The sequence below is a fragment of the Lactuca serriola genome, chromosome 7 (genome assembly GCF_051521515.1).
Source record: "Lactuca serriola cultivar US96UC23 chromosome 7, Lser_US96UC23_V15, whole genome shotgun sequence".
NCBI classification, from domain to species: domain Eukaryota; kingdom Viridiplantae; phylum Streptophyta; class Magnoliopsida; order Asterales; family Asteraceae; genus Lactuca; species Lactuca serriola.
Window position 1 is genome coordinate 66,011,425 of NC_136414.1, and position 15,287 is coordinate 66,026,711.

The 15,287-nt window shown below is 39.0% G+C and overlaps 1 long non-coding RNA gene across 1 annotated transcript; it reads right to left on the reverse strand.

Moving 5' to 3' along the window:
- Positions 1-10,549: 10,549 nt before the first annotated feature.
- Positions 10,550-11,889, reverse strand: LOC145061351 (uncharacterized). The gene is made up of 3 exons (XR_013687185.1): positions 11,717-11,889; positions 11,283-11,351; positions 10,550-10,660 (listed from the first exon to the last, which is right to left on the reverse strand). It is a non-coding gene; the product is annotated as an uncharacterized LOC145061351 (long non-coding RNA).
- Between the last annotated feature and the right edge of the window lie 3,398 nt (positions 11,890-15,287).

Sequence of the window (15,287 nt, forward strand, 5' to 3'; positions counted from 1 at the left end):
ACTCTTCGAGTAGAGATCATAAGGTTCACGTATTTTAAGTAACCTACTCGACGAGTTGGGAGGCCTCAACTCGACTAGTAGGCTGGCAGATATGAAACCCTAATTTCTGGGGTTTCCACCCTATTTAAACACCTTATACCTTTCATGTTGGCCTCATTTCCATCCTCTAAGTCCAAAACCCTAAATCTCAAAACCCTAAAGCTATTGTGAGTGATTGTGAGCCATTCTAAGTGTTTTTAGTGTGTATTGGAAGCCACTGGAAGAAGAAAAGCTTGAGGACACAAGAAGGAACTTATAGATCCATAATCCTTGTCTCATCCATGACATTTTGTTGGTATAAATCTTGAACGTTTCTTTGTAGTTGTTTGGATCTTCTTTTAGGGTTATTTTGATTGGTTTTGGTCCAAATATCATGGTCCTTGGGAGTCGGACGTCCCCAACGGGTTTACACTTGAGATCTAAGGTCTTAAGGGGATTTCATGGCATAAAGGTGCCAACTTTATGGCTATGGAAGTCCCATGCAACCTTTAGACCATCACTTTGTCCTTTTGGAGCTTCTAATGGCCATGTATGTAGGGAAAGTTGGGACTTTACGTGACCTTCTTGTCCCTAGAGTCCAGATCTATGACCTCATGATCTATCTTGTAGTTTTGGTGGTGTTTGGATTAAGACTTTGGCCTTTTTGGGTTAGGGTTTGAGCTTAATCGATTTAGGTAAGGTATTAATGGGTAAAGTTGGAAACATTGCCCTTCTAGAATCATTTTCAGTCTAGATCTGGAGTATAGAGTGTAGATTGAAAGAATAAGGGCTTAATGCATTAAGAAAGGCTAACAGACTGAAGAACTCGACAAGTTCATAGAGGAAATCGACGAGTTGGGTCGAAGTATCTCGATTCTGTTAAAAGGAAGAACTCGGGGAGTTGGAGGAAAACTCGACGAGTTGGATCGCGATTTCGTGATTATGTGATTCATGGGAACTCGGCGAGCTGAAGGGTAAACTTGATGAGTTGAGTCAACTCAGAGCGTTAACTTTGACTTCAACATTGACATTGATTTCAACCATAGTTGACCCTAAAGGGGTTATGAGTGTGAAATGGTATCTAAGGGGTTGTTTTTGTTCAGGGAGTGAGTAGAGATGATTTCGGGGCAGAGACGTTTCATCTATCATCCGACATTTGAGGTGATTTTCCTCCTGTATTGAATGGGTCGAAGGCACCAATGTCGGCCCATGTATATTATGTGTACTGATTAGTAGCTAAGGGTGGGCAGGGCCCGTATCTTAGCATTACTTGAGTATAGATATGGAATGGATTGGTATATTTGGTTATACTTGTTGTTTGTGTGACACTTGTATGTGGTTCTTAGTTAGCTGAGTATGGGCAGGGCCTGAATTTCATTATTATCTGAGTGTGGGCGGGGCCCGTAACTCCTAGTTAGACGAGTATGGGTGTGGCCCATATCTCCTAGATAGTTGAGTGTGGGCGGGGCCCTATCTCACTAAGTGTCGGTGGGGAACGTATATCATCGGGTGGGGCCCGTTATCCGAGTGTGGGCGGGGCCTGAATCTCCTTGAGTGTGAGCGGGGCATGTATCTCCTAGTTGCATGTTATGTGTATGGTATGTGGTAGTTTGGGGGAAATTCACTAAGCATCGTGCTTACGGTTTTCATTTTTGGTTTCAGGTACTTTCGGTAGCAAAGGGAAGAGCTCGGGATGACTGCATTGCACAAACCATGATGTTTAGACTGGGATGTTTACTTTGATATATTTGACATATGTTTTGATATGGATATATCGTTTATGATGTTTTGAGATACTATAACTTATGTTTTGATGAGATGATTTTAATAACTATATTTTATTTATGATTTAAAAAAGAAATTTTTGGGACTATATTTTATGAGTGTTACAATAGCCCTCGTCAATCAACAGTTAAATCGCCTCCCACCACCCACTTTTCGCAAAAATTAACGATTCACCAAACCATCTTTCAACAGAAATTACAACCCTCGGAACAGTAATCAATGATATCCCAGAAATCCTCATCACCAACCTTAGCCTGAGAACACTCCTCAGATGATTTCTAATCACAAAGAAATTCCACATACTAACAAAGATGGAATTCTTGTCTGTCACAAATGTCACAAGGAAAATAACTTTGCAAGAGATCGAAAAGCAAATGTTGTGAAAGACAAAGCATTCTATCTTAGAATGGCTCAGAGATGGAAGATAAGGAGAAGGAAAAAGCAAAAGCATGTGTAGCTCAAGTTCGTGGGGATCATTAGGTTTGGTCTTCGGGTGATGAAGATGAGGACCTTGACAACAAAAGGAAGAAAGGAAAGATATGCATGGTTGCAGCAAGTGAAGAAGATGGTTCAACTAACCGGAAGAAAAACTACTACTGCATGGCAAAGGTAGGGACCCTCAGCATTGTTGAATAGGTAAAACTTATGATTCAGTCTAATAACCATAGCCTGCATGATTGTGAATCTCACCTAGAAAGACTTAATGAAGCTTGTGTTGTCGTCCTTACAGACTAAAACAAAGCCTTGGATGAAAAGAACATATCGACCCAAGAGTTGTATCACTTGATAGGAAGACTAGAAGACAAGAAGCTTCAGGCCACAATGTTAGAAAGAGACTTGTTAGAAAAAGGATGACAGGTTACTTAGTGAGACTCAGTTAGAAATTGCATTCAATCAACAGGATTTAATCCGCAAGGAAATTGTACGTCTGAATCAATTATTTGAAAAGTTGTTTAATGAAAGTGAGGCCATTGAAAATTTAGTTAATAATGGGACTATTGATAACACATATAATTGGGGATGGTCAAATGGCTACTCTACCGAAGAGAAATCCCCTCCTTGGTTTGATGTCGAACATCCATACGTCCCACGAGACCGGGCCTTTCATTACCCAATCAATGATAAGACCTTTCCCGAAGACATTTGATGTCACTTCGGTAGACTCCATGACCTATATAACAATTGTTTGATCAAGGAGATACATCTTGAATCCTTGGTAAACTCAAAAAGTTTTTTGCCTATCATCGGTACTATTAGTCTTGATTCCCAATCTAGTTCCGAAGTGGACGAGGATATTGTTGTGGAAAGATCTGAATCTTTCTAAACCTCTGTTGTTAATGAAAAAATAATTTTATATGGACCAACTCATCCCTCTAAGACAAGTCGCTACAAGGACTTACCTTTGACTTACTCTGAGGTACTTCAATCCACATTATTAACAAATGTCAGCCCGCAGACCCCAGTCAAGTCCACATCGACTCTTCGGTCTCTCCCATATGAACTTGACATTAAAACCTTTGAGTTTGGACAGTGCTCCCAAAATCATGAACTCTATAGTTCCGATGATTTAACACTTAGGTCAATGTATAGATCAAAGAACCTTAAAAGGCCCCAAGTAAATGCTTCCAATGTTGTCACACCAAAACTTGAGGCAAAAGTGGCTCTGAAAAATGAAGTCGGATCCTGACTTGAAAGGCTGGAAGATGAGTCAAAAATTAAATCTTTCAAAACTCAGGCCAAATTTTCAAACAAAAGGAATTTGGACAAATCCACCACTTCAAAATCTTTTCAAAATAACACTATAGTCGATGGATCTTGTCAAAAAGCATGTACAGTGGCTAAATCTTTTGAAACCAACAACATTGTACCCACCCAAAACAAGGTCAACTCTTTGTCACAAACTTCCTTAAAAGAATATTAAATGTAGGGTATTTCTCACACTTCACACTTTTCAAAAACCCATCAACCCATCAGGAAGTCAAAACCTACAATAGGTCCCTTAGCAATTCATCTTGAAATATGGCAGACTCTTCACTAAGGCACAAGCTAAGGATCAGGGAAAGGAAAAAACATCACCCTCCAAACCTTTGACCAAGTACATTATATGGGTCAATGAAAAGAAACTCACTTTTGTCTTGTAACCACTAGTAATAAAGACATATCACATCCCAACTCAAAATGTCTAAAAGAACGTGAAACATCATGGACACAAACAAATATAGAGGGAAAAATCTCTTCATCATTCCCACAAAAAAGCATATCAAGTCACCACCTGCAAGCATACAATTGACAGGAATGTTTCCCATGTTACTACGGGCCCCAAACTAGTTCTGGTGCCCAGATTAATCAACTGATTATGCAGGCTATGTGCGAGGAGGTCCATGAAGAAGAATGGTTGAGTGACAATGCGTGTCCTTAAACATGACAGGAAGGTTAGACTACCTTCGTGACTTCAGGCCAGTCATTGGTGGCAGAAACGTCACCTTCGGGAATACTATAAATGGGATAATAAGGGGATATCGTGTGTTAACTGCGGGAAGCTTCTCCATTCAACGAGTAGCTTATGTAGAGGGTTTAAAACACAATTTGATCAGTGTTGGTCAATTGTGTAAAGCAGGTCATCGGGTAGAGTTTGACAATGAGCACTGTTACATCATGACAAATGATAGAGAGAAGTGTTTGATTAATTCCAAAGTCGAAGGAATAATGTATCCACTAGACGTTCCTCTAATCATCAAAAAACCACAATTATGCTTCTTGTCAAAGGCAGTTTCTGAGGTCAGTTGGTTGTGGCATTGGAAGCTTGCACATCTCAACTTTAGATACATCAACAATTTAGTGACTGGACAGCTGGTTCGAGGACTTCAAATTTTGAAAATCAACAATGATTCTTTGTGTCCAGCGTGTGAGTGTGGTAAACAAACCAAATGAATTCATCCTCTGATAATTGATTCTTTAATTGTTGAACCTCTGGATCTCCTTCACATAGACCTCTGCAGTCCTTCAACTGTAGCCAGTCTTCATCATAAAAAATACATTCTGGTTATACTTGATGAATACACTCGTTTTACTTGGGTCTTCTTTCTAAGACTAAAATCAGACTCATCACAGATTCTAATCAATTCATCAAAGAGATAGAGCTACAAATCTAGCTTCTAGTTAGAAGGATAAGAAATGACAATGGCACCGAGTTCACTAATCAGCTTCTAAATAGCTTTTTAGTATCTAAAGGAATCAGCCACAACTTCTCGTTACCATACATACCGCAGTAGAATGGAGTAATGAGGAGGAACCGAACGTTGGTTGAAGCTGCTAGATCAATGCTCAACTTTGCTAACTTGCCGCTCTATTTTAGGGCCAAAGTAGTGGCAACAACATGTTTTGCTCAACATCTAAGTATCAATTGCAAACGTCTCAACAAAACACCATATGAAGGTCTAAACAACAGAAAACCCATTGTACGTTTCTCTCATATTTTTGGTTGCAGGTGTTTTGTGGTCAATAACAAGGATGATCTCAACAAATTTGCACTGAAATCTGATGAAGGCGTCTTTTTGGGTTACTCAACAAACAAGGTTGGATATCGTGTTCTTATCAGGAGAACAAGACTAATAGTTGAAAGCTTCAATGTCAAATTCGATTACTACTATGTCCGCAACATTCCTTCCAGTAAAGAAACAAAGTTCATCATGGAGGAAGACATTCCACCTTCGTTCGGACCCTTAAACATAGTTGAAGTTAACTATGATGATCTCTTTGATCTCCCAGAAAGTACACATCTTTCAGAGATACCGGTGTTCTCGTTAGCACAACAACAACACTCGGAGGTATCTGGACTAACCATTTCTGAAGGAACTTCATTGAATACTTCCACCTCGTCGGTTGAGGCGAAAAGCTCAAATCCCTTGGAAATTGCAACCATCGAGGTTCTAGTACTTGAAGATGTTGCTCCGGTACCCGTCTACCAAGTGACCAATCAATCAACTGTCTCTGAACATTCCGCCGACAAAGAAGTGGAAAACATTGATACTGAAAGGGATCCAAGAAAAGTAAATCATTAATTGGTTCCGGGGGAACCATCATCGGTTCCTGGGAAACCTTCATCTTCAGCTGTTGAAATAATCCCAACATTTCAAGACTCATCTGCGAGATGCTCACAAACCGAGGGGGAATAACCTTCAACAAAGAGACCTGAAGCCTCCTGTGAAATAGAGGACATTCTCTCTAATGCAACTGTTAAACATCACCAATCTCGCCTACATATCTGGATGAAAGATCACCAACCTGGCTAAATCATCGGAAATCCATCTTCTGTTATCCAAACTCGTTCTTCTTCAGATTTAACAAACCATTGTCACTATGCAACTTTTATGTCATCAATCAAGCCCAAAACCACGAAAGTGGTACTTCTACAGCCTGATTAGATTGTTGCAATGCAAGAGGAACAGGCAGAGTTTGAAAGAAACAAGGTTTGGAAACTTGTGCCGAAGCCTAAAATACATATTGTAGTTGGAACCCGATGGGTCTACAAGAACAAACTAGATGAATTTGGTGTTGTGATCCGCAACAAAGCCCGATTTATAGCCAAAGGGTATAGTCAACTAGAAGGAGCTCACTATGATGAAACATATGCTCTGTTGGCAAGACTGGAAGCCATGCATAACTTTCTCGTGTATGCAGCATATAAAAACATCGAAGTTCATCAAATGGACGTAAAAAGTGCGCTCCTTAACGGTGAATTGAAAGAAGAGATGTACTTACAACAACCTCTAGGCTTCGAAAACTTAAATTTTCCCAACCATTGCTATAAGCTAGAGAAAGTTGTCTACGATTTAATATAGGCACCAAGAGCTTGGTATGAAACTTTTTTCGGTGTTTGTTGTCAACTCTGGGTACAAACAAGGTGTAATAGACCCTACCCTTTTCAGACAAGTAAATGAAAAGCACTTAATGCTTGTGGAAATCTACGTGGATGATATTATCTTCAGTTTAATTGATCAAGGAATGGTGGATGACTTTGCTAAGCCTATGACCAAAAAATTCCAAATAAGCGTGAATAGAGAGATCAATTTCTTTCTAGGTCTTCTGGTCAAGCAGGCCCCTCAATGAATTTTCATGCATCAAGAAAAGTATACTACTGAACTGTTGAAGAAATTCTCAATGGACAACTGCTCCTTGGCAAAGGTCCCTATGGCCTTCGGTTACAAGATCTCAGTTAACCTTACCAGAGAGTCGGTTTATCAAAAGATATACCAAGGAATGATTGGTTCATTGATGTACCTCACTGCAAGTAGACCAGATATAGTCTTCGCCACAGGTTTATGTGCTATATACTAGGCTGATCCCAAAGTATCACACTTGATTGCAGTCAAGTAGATATTCAGATATCTCAAAGGGATTAAGGCCTTAGGTCTCTGGTATCCAGCAGGAAATGACTTCATTCTACAAGCTTTCACTAATGCATACCATGTAGGGTGCAGACTCGATTGAAAAAGCACCTCAGTAGGATGTCAATTTCTAAGTGGAAGATTAGTGAGTTGGTCCTGAAGGAAACAAAATTGTGTCTCACTTTCCACCGCAGAGGCTGAATATGTTGCCGCAACCAGCTGCTGCTCTCAAGTCCTCTGGATGAAAACATAGCTCAAGGATTACGGGTATAGGATGCTGTGAGTACTTATCTGTTATGATTCAAAGAGTGCAATACCCATTTCACACAATCCTATTTATCACTCAAAGATGAAACACATCTAACTACGGTATCACTTCATCAAGGATCATATCCTTAAAGGTAATATTGAACTAATTTTTGTTCCATCTCACGAGGAAATAGATAATGTCTTCACAAAAGCACTTGACTCCACAAAACTTATTGGCTTTTTAGAAATGTTAGGAATGATGAATCCAGACCCTCATTTCTTCTTGAAAGGATAACAACCGAAGATCTCATAATCTTTGGGTGTAATTAAATATGATTCTTTTCTTTTAAAAAATAATCAAAAAATTAATTAAAAAAAAACTCTTGAAGAATTTTACTTACCTTATCTATTTCTAGAATAGCTGATGTAGTACATACTTCATAAGTTGGTCCTCAGTATTCTCTATATAACGAAGATCATTTATGATCTATGTACTCCTTGGGTCTCTTTATTATTTGTATTTCTAACCTTGTGATCGAGGTGCTCTTCAGTATCCTCTTCCCGCAGACTCACTCAACAATCCAAATTCATATTTCATCAGACCTATCAAAGTTCATTGTGTGCTATTTAATGAATCTGAAACATCAAATATTTCAAAAGAAAAATGTTTTATTCTTCTTCATTTAATTTTTCGCACATGAAAAACGATTTCTCTTCAAAAGACTTTTCTCAACAAGGCCTATTTTTGGTTAAAAGGATAAACAACTTGATTTTCCTTAAAAGAAATATTTTTTGAAAAACCTTTTACTCACCAATCCCATCAAGAAACTGTTGCCGTCACATCCATTTCACTCCCCCTTTTTACTCAACGCATGAAATTGTTTTCACCCCACGATGGTCTGACGCATCATTATGCCCCTAGAACAACATTTAATGCCCTCTTTTTTTTGGTAAACACTTTTGATTTAAATTAAATCACGAAAGGTAAAAACCCAAAGGTTTTTACCAACTGTCATTAGCTTGATGTTAATCAATTTTGAAATCCGGACGTATAAAAACCCCTTTTCTTCCCCAAGAAATCTTACACTTTCTAAACTCTCATGGCGATCTTCATTCTCTTGATCTTCTTGCAAAACCCCTTTCCAACAAGTTCTTCAAATCATTTTTCATAACCATTGTGAAATCAGGTGCTTCTAAGATGTAATACAAGCCTTCCATCTCTGTGAGACCAACTGGTTCAGGCTCAACCATCAAGAACATCACTCCTTCCATTGCTGCAAGCAATTACAGGGGAATATTTGATGATCATGATAGTTACATTGACTCCATCAAGCTCATGATCAAATATCTTCCAACTCATCCACTATTTGGTGCTTTCGACTCATTCACGGAAGCATTACCCCAAGCGATTTTGTTCAAATGTGCCTTTTCTGCATTCAAACCTTTGGACTAATTGCATGAAGTCCATCTCAGATTGATTAATGATCATTCCTTGGTTGTTCTAACCAAAGAAATGTTCTTAGAGGCCATTAAACTTCGAATTCCACCATCCACAGAGTTTTATACTCCTAGCAACAACGACATCTTTGCTACTTTGTACCAAATGGGGTACCAATCAAAGCTGAAGGGGATCGATGAATTCATGAAAGGAAAGTTACCAGTTGTTTGGCAATATGTTTGTCACTATGTTATTCAATGTTTGTCTGGAAGAACTAGTGGAATGGATAACATGGGTAAGCCACTCCTCGACATTGTGCAGAGCTTCTTCATGGGAAACGCAGTGAACTACGGACGCATCCTTTAGGATGATTTCCTTTAGTATGTTAGCAAGGGGGCCCTGAATGAAGGAACGATGGAGCTCACCTCCATAAGCTATTGGTCCTTGTACTTGATTGATTTACAAAAACATGCACAACTCAGCCTTGACAACGACACCAACCTCTTCTCCTATAGAGATCTAAAAAGGTATAATCATTCTAAAAACCAATCACTCTTCAGTCACATTAAACATCTTCCAATGCATATTCTAGAGTCTATTGGACATACTAACCTTCATGTAGCTGATCATATCATGGCTACGAGTGGTATTGACACCCATACCACTCTACCCCGCCAAGCCCCCCACAGCTAACCCAGGTTCAAGCCCCACAGCCCAAGCTAAAAAGGGTCAAATCCTTGGCTATTAAGAACACACCTTCAAATGTAGTAACGAAGGGTGAGGGCGCTTCCAAGAAAAGAAAAGACTCCACTGTAGAGGCAATTACTCATGTACAACCATCTCCCATAAAGGCACTCGACCAACCCATAAATGTGGTTGATAGTCTAAGTGAGCCTTCAGAATCAGGAGATATTTTCAGGAGATTCTTGACCATGGATTTATCATACCAAGCTTCCCACCTTTGGGGAGCTGGTGTTAAGAAGAATGATGGATCCTTTCAAACATGCATTGATTATTAGGAATTAAAGAAACTAATGATCAAAAACTGTTACCCACTCCCAAGAATCGATTATATGTTCGATAAACCTCAAGGATCCACATACTACTCCAAGATAGATCTCCGATCAGAGTACCGTCATCTCAGGGACCAAGAAGGAGACATTCCAAAGATAAAAATTAGGGCTCAGTATGGTCATTCGAGTTCCTAGTCATGCCTTTCGAATTGATCAATGTGACAACCCGAAATTTTCTATCCCGTACAGTCAAATACTTCATTGAAAGTTAAACTCATTCCTGCTATCATTTAGCAATTTGGAGTCTGTTTGAGAGTTCTGAGCCTTGTACACTTAATGAATTAGTGTTGGAAAGTAACTAGTAAAGCCTTAGCATTGAAATTTATGCCCTAAACTCCATAAGATGGAGTTTACGACCGTAAACTCAAGAGGGCCGTGAACTCCCACACACACACACATATATATATATATATATATATATATATATATATATATATATATATATATATATATATATAGACCGATTTTGTTTATGCTTTATAAAAATCAGAGTACTTCATTTTATAAAAATGTTGCGGAATTTGTTCCCAGAAAAACATGGTAAATACGTTATTAAAACATTTTCGATGAAACGTATTTATTTCATTTTAAAACGTTTGGGATGTCATCGTTAATACAGAAACATAAGCATAAACAGAACTTACAATTATTTACACTAGTGATCTACATCTCTTTAAATCTCTCAGTGTATTGTGACTTCATATCAACACCTGTGATAAAAATAAACTGAGTGGGTCAGGTTGGGAAACCTGGTGAGCACATAGGGTTTTCAACCCACAATAATATAATTATTATTTTTAAACATCAAACAATCAACCCAATTACCCATTCCCGTTATCCTCACATTACGTCCCTAAAACATCTAACACAAGGGACCTAGTCAAAGGACTATCATTGGGATGGAGTATATCTGGTGAGCACACAGTTCACACAGTTCGAATAAACACACAGTTCGAATAAACACACAGTTCGGTTAAACACAAAGTTCGAATAAACACCTACAGGTTGCGAGCCTGTTAGTGTTCCACTGGACTGTCTAGAATAGTCCGTGGTCGTCATCTATACTCCGCTAGATGACTAGATCATCAAGAACATCTATAACGAGGCATCTCATTATTTCATTTTATCACACAGCAACTAATACATCTACCCATGTTTTACCCAACACATTTTGTAGATATAAAATACATATACAGTTTAAATCATTGAAAACATGTATAAAACGTTCATCCAGCATAGATAGCAGGTATACAGATAATATACACACACAACACGTAATTTATATAAAATACTTCATATCTATGTGTAAGCTGAAAGTAACTATGCACTCACCTGAGAAGGTGGTGACTCGGTACTCGGACAACGCTTCGTTTACTTTAAAATAATTTCCTTTGACGAAACCTAGTATTATCACCACTAGATTTTAGTCTAATATTACCGTGACTAATTATTAGTCTTATTATTATTATTATTATTATTATTATTATTATATAAGCGTTTAAACAATACTTTCCAACTACTATGTACAGACAGGGGCCAGACATAAAACACCGGAGGGCAGGACCATTTTGGCGTATAGCACTTCTGAAATCCAACAACCCTATGCGGCCCTTTAAACCAGATTCCCCGTACCGCGAGTAGTTAAAAGATATTATAACGACACTTATATAAGTCATAATAATAGCCCAAATATTTATTATAAATTTATAATAACAATACTAATTTTAAATATAAACTATATTTAAAATAGGGTAAACATAACTTACTTTCAAGGGGATTTTAGCTAGGAGTCGGGCTCTGCAGGGGCAGAACTTCGTCGCTGAATCTTTCTAAGGAAGATTCGTGCAGCGCTTCAGCGCTCACCTTACTATACTAAAACTACAGAAAGAGAAGTCGAATCACGAGGGACCGAAATGCTCGGGGGATAAGGAGAGAAAGACTCTTGAATCAAGAGAATGGTGCAAGAAATATGAGAGCCCAAGGCTCTTATTTATACTAATTGAATTTTCAAAAACTACCCTCCATAATTACTTAATGACCTTTTAGTTATATAAACAACTAAACACCCCTCTATAATACTATTTTAAATGGATTTAATGATCTTTGTACTAAACTAATGTCGAAAGAACTCAACATTAGTTTTATAATAACCGCATCGTCGATACCTTTCTAATGATATATACATATGTATATATATGTGTACGTATACATGATTTATACTTTATTTTAATACGTAAATATACTACTATAATTTGTAACTCGCTCATACGAACTCCGTTTTTGACGTTATTTATATCCACGCGTAGGTGGAGACATACTCTACAACTTTCGTTTAGACTCCGTTGGTTAATTTTGACTTTATTTTTAAAGTTATATTTTTAACAGGCCAGGACAGGATTGGTCCGTTAAAATCTCATAACTTCTTTATTCGATGTCCATTTTCGTCTGTATTTTTATCGTTACGCTACTAATAACGAGATCTTCGATTCTTGTTTAGGTTGTGTCGGCTAAAAATCAATCGATCTAAAATTCGAATTTCGGGTTGTACACCTCTAATCCGAAACTTCGAAAAATCATAACTTCTTCATACGAAGTCATATTTGGGCGTTCTTTTTATCGATGTTCTTAGTTTAACATATTCTATGACTTTTGTTTAGAGCGCTAAGGCTAAATCTCTATATATCATAAATTTACTATTTACGCTTCCCGGCGCCGTGCCGGTTCCGACGCGAAACTTCGACGGGTCATAACTTCTTCGTTATAACTCGGATTTCAACGTTCTTTATATGTACGGAAACCTTGTGACATATTCTACAAATTGGTTAAGATTATTTATTCTAAATAATCTTTTTGTCAAAAAGTCGTTTTCGACCCCTATTGCCTCTAAATTGACTAGCCCGGATCTGCGGGCGTTACAATTATCTCCCCCTTAGGATGATTACGTCCCGGAATCATCAACGAAACAGGGCTCGTATAATGACTCCATACGTCATCTTTTCATCCTAGTTAATAATTATAACTTCTATATTCCTTCAAGTCTATCTCTTAGACTCATTGACTATAAGCAGTACTCGATCGTGCACCTGCTCTCTACCTCGGGCTAGACTTCAAATTATGACCTATCATCATGTGATGCACATTTAGACTTAGGTCTCTTAGAGTTAAATTCTAAAATAGACTATGCCTTCCTTCATGTTCTAATGTGATATAATCACACTTTAACATGTAGCGTTTCTGGCTACCAACTTCTTTAACAACGAACGCGATACTTCTATTGATTGCTTTGATTTCAATCGTTTGGTTTAAGTCGGACGCTACATCAAACTTGGTTCTCTGAACCATGCAACATACTCATCGTAGTCAGACTCAATTCGGTATGACCACTAGGGTCGGAAATCAACAATCTTTTTAGTCATTATCGAAACGATGGTAATGACATACTTGAAAAAAAAAAACAGAATCAGTTACTAGCTTCTTGGTAACCTTGTGACTTTCCCTGATCCAAGTGTGAGTCCTGTGCTTCCGGTAGTATAGGCCTCTACTACCATTCACACCTACTCATACTCGTCCCAAGTATTGTCCCGCAGTCTCTCCAAGTCACCATACACGAAAAAAAACAACTTAACACATCAGATAACAAAACAAAGGTTTCATATTATTTCTTGAAACGATTACATAGGTGTTCAAGTTCACCCTAGACTATGCCTCTAACAGGCTACATCATATGATTCTATGGCTACATTATAACTCGATCCTTGGATGTCAAGCCGTCATTCCTGAATCCTCGCATTGTCATCTGCTTCGTCTAGGATCATATGGAATGCTCTTGCCTTCGGTTTTGGCGGAATGTTTGGTTTTTCCGCCTCTTTCTTTTTCGGGCAATCCTTAGCAACATGCCCTTCTTCACGGCATTCATAACACACCCTTTTGCACTCGTTGGCGTAATGTCCGGTCTTCCCACACTTGTAGCAAGTCACTTCTTCGCTACATTTCCCAAAGTGATTCTTTTTGCACTTCTCGCACCATTTCACTTTGTTTCCTCCTCCGCTAGACTCCTTTGAACCAGACTTGATCTTCTTATTGGGCCTCGTAGATTCCTCAAACTTCCTCTTTTCGCCAACCTCAATCTTGTTGGCAACTCTTCCCTTAATCATATCTTCCACAGACTTGGCAGCCCAGATAGCTGCCTCCAGAGTAGGAGCCTGACGCACTGGCACCGCGTACTCCCATGGAAGTCCCTTTGCGTACTTGTCAATTTTCGTCAGCTCATCCGGAACAAGACGCAAGGCAAACTCCATCTTTTCTATGAAGTTGTTTGTGTATTCATCGATTGACATGCTTCCCTTCTTCAGGGTTAGAAACTGGTTCTCTAGCTCAAGCAGGTTTTGAGCTGAGCAGTACTTTCGTTTGAATTGCACCAAAAATTCTGCCCATGTCAGTTGCAGGGGCTCATTAGGGCTCAGAGTCTTCCCCAAGGTATTCCACCAACGTACAACACTTCCTCGAAACTGACGCACTGCAAATGTGGTCTGTAGCTTCCCTCTGCAACCGCATGTCATGAAGGCTAACGCCATCTCCGAGATCCAATCCATGACCCCGATCGGATCCTCCTTTCCAGTGAAAGTCGATGGCTTGCAAGTCAGAAAATCCTTGTACTTGCATCCATTCCTCTCGACTTTGTCATCTTGGTTGTTTTGTCGAACTATTGGTGGGTTGACTTGACCAACAGTCCCACTGTAGTTTCCTTCCTCAGTCTGCCCTTCGTTCAACTCGGGCTGTTCGATCTGAATAGTGGCTTCCTCACGATTTTGCTGGAGCAAACGTCTAGTTTCCTCCATTTGACGATCCAACATTGCCTGGATCATCGCTTGCACTCCGGCCATCGTTATTGGTCCGGCAGCGGCTTCCACAACTGGTATTTGCTCGATCACGGGGGGTTGGTGTCCGTTCCCATTTGCATTCACGTTTCCACTACGGGTTCTTGCCATCTTGATCTATACACCGAATAAGGTGAATCCAGATCTTTACTTAGGATTGACGGTTAAATCATCCTTATCACTCCGAAACGTTTATATGCTAGTTCTAATATCGTAGTCGTACGTTTAGAATCCTAAACACATAAGGTTTCCAGATCCGGTCGGCAACAGACCATAGATCCGAACAACTAACAGCATATCAGGCACAAGTATTTAGCACATAAAAGCATTTTAGGCACAATTCCTAAAATAAGCTAGTGCTCACACCTCACAATCATCGCTTAGCATTCTAAGTTTAAGTCTAGAAATAAATCCATATTCCTAGTTCGCTTAAACTAATGCTCTGATACCAACTGTGACA